Here is a 2500-nt window from a genome sequence, read left to right as displayed (position 1 = left end):
GTTTTAAAATGTGTTTAAAAATAGACCGCTGATCTTTTCATGAGGTTCTGGAGAGGGAAGGGGGTGATTCTGTATGTTATTCCGTCATTAAAAAAGCACCACTAAGCTGCAAAATAATTCTCTATCTCCAGAATCGACCAACAGCCGCAACAGAAAACGCCAGAGTCTTCTTTCCACCACCGAGTCTCCTGTGTCCAAAAAACGAACGAAATTACAGTCCACACACGCACAACATTTCGATAACCGGCCTCTCATAGCTCCAAGTAACCACGCAAGCCGGTACGGTACCTAGCCTGACCAAAATTCTAGCTCCGGCCCAATAGCCCGAACAGTGGCCCAATTTAGCCCAAACAGTGGCCCAATAGCCCAAACAGTGGCCCAATAGCCCAAACAGTGGCCCAATAGCCCAAACAGAGGCCCAATAGCCCAAACAGAGGCCCAATAGCCCAAACAGTGGCCCTATAGCCCAAACAGTGGCCCAATAGCCCAAACAGTGGCCCAATGGCCCAAACAGCGGCCCAATTTCCCTTCCCGGCCGTGCGCCCCCGTCCCGGGGGGGTCTTACCTGGGTAGAGCTGGTAGGAGCCGGTGTGGCGCCACCGCGGCAAATAGAGGCTCCTCAGGGGGAACCAGCCCCCTCCGTCCATCGCGCTGCCCGCCCCACCCCAGAGCGCCGCCCCGCCCCGCCCCCACCACGTCCGCCTCCCCCACCCTCCTCCTCCTCCTCCTCCTCCTCACACACGCACCGGGGCAGGGGGAGAGGGGCTACCCCAAGAGGGCACAGGCACGCCGCCGCCGTCCGCCCGCATCGCACGGAGGGAGAGAAAGAACGAGACGGAGAGGAGTAGCGCGGCGGAGAGAGAGAGAGAGAGAGAGAGAGAGACGTCTTTGTTGTCAACCAATCTCGTTGACACCCAGCGAATGGGGACAGTTTGGGCACATACCCATGCACACACGCACACACACACACACACACACACACACACACACACACACACACATCCAGTGGGGTAAATGGATAGGCCTACAGCCATACACAAGGCTTTGACTGGTGAATAATTGAAGGCGATGGGAGGAGGGAACTGTACACGCCAGAGGACACACACACAGACACCCCCCCCCCCCCCCCACACACACACACACACACACACACACACAGCGTTGTGCAGTATTAATGAGAGTCTAGTTAGTGGGAGGCCGGTGCTGTAGCTAATGAGGACGAGGCTGTAGCAGCACACAGCCCAGAGAAACTGTCACAGAAATCTGGATTTCTTTCATGAAACTTTTGGTCCTTGCAGTGCAGCCCACTCTCTCTCTCTCTTTCTCTCTCTCTCTCTCCCACTCTCTCTCTCTCTCTCTCTCTCTCTTTCTCTCTCTCTCCCACTCTCTCTCGCTCTTTCTCTCCCACTCTCTCTCTCTTGCCCTATATCACACACACACACACGTATACACTCACATACTCACGCAATCCTTGGTTAGGATTGCATTGTGCCCACACTCTCCCTCTTGCACACAACCCCCCCTCCCCCCCCCACACACACACACACACACGCACGCGCACACACACACACACACACACAACATGCATTGGTGTGAACGAGGGGCCATTAATGCAAAAATGAGCCCCAATACTGATTCACATGCAACCCCAAGACAAAGTCCACCCCCCCTCTCATCTACACCTCTGTTGTTTCATCTCCTCTCCTCTCCTCTCCTCTCTCTCTCTCTCTCCCTCCCTCCCTCGGCTCGTTGTCACGTGCACCACTGAGGAGGAACACTCAGGCAGCTGTTGAACTGATGTTAGCATATGTGCTAATGCATGCTAACGCGGACCAGCCTACTGAGCCAGGTGCTAACGTTGGCGTATGCTAATTGAGACATCTGGAGAGCGGTATGTGTGTGTGTGCGTGTGTGGGCGCGTGTGTGGGCGTGTGTGTGTGTGTGGAGCTCCCCTCCTGCCCTGGTGCGTTCCAACTGAAATTCAGTGGAAATTGAGTGGAAAACCTTTAACCAGCACATTTCACCAAAATGTGCAGCTACAGTTCAACTGAAGACCCCCGACCGACCGACTCCCGACCGACGGAGCCCTGCGTTTGGCTTCGACCCAGCCGAACGTGGACATCGCTCGAACGTAACTGCAACCAACAGACGACCGTACCGAACAAAACAACACACACGCACACACACACACACATTCTAAGGAAACACACAGAAGGGGAGCGGGGCGAGACCGGCGAGCGCTACAGGAGGAAGACGAGAGCACAGCAGAAACGTCTCGCTGTCTGGAGACAGAGGTGTGGCAGGGGTTGAGCTAGTCTAACCTGACCAGGCCTGTGTGTGTGTGTGCGGGCGTGTGTGTGTGTGCGCGTGCGGTTGTGGGTGTGTGAATGTGGGCTATCTGCTTGACACAGTCAGCACTTGGCGGTGATAAGACGACAAATGCTGCTCCATTGCTAACGTCCACACAAAGAGATAGCCTCAACTGTGAGGGTCTATAGCG

The 2500-nt window shown here is 55.3% G+C and overlaps 1 protein-coding gene across 1 annotated transcript in view; it reads right to left on the bottom strand.

The window, feature by feature from the left end:
* rgs12b (regulator of G protein signaling 12b) overlaps positions 1–2500 on the bottom strand; it is a gene marked incomplete at both ends in the record, with an annotated part of 42239 nt that overhangs the window by 15347 nt on the left and 24392 nt on the right. The window lies entirely within an intron of this gene.

Source organism: Borostomias antarcticus, assembly GCF_949987555.1.
Source record: "Borostomias antarcticus genome assembly, chromosome: 20".
Classification (NCBI taxonomy): domain Eukaryota; kingdom Metazoa; phylum Chordata; class Actinopteri; order Stomiiformes; family Stomiidae; genus Borostomias; species Borostomias antarcticus.
The sequence above is the reverse complement of the archived record's forward strand: the minus strand, read 5'-3'. Positions and strand labels throughout refer to the sequence as shown.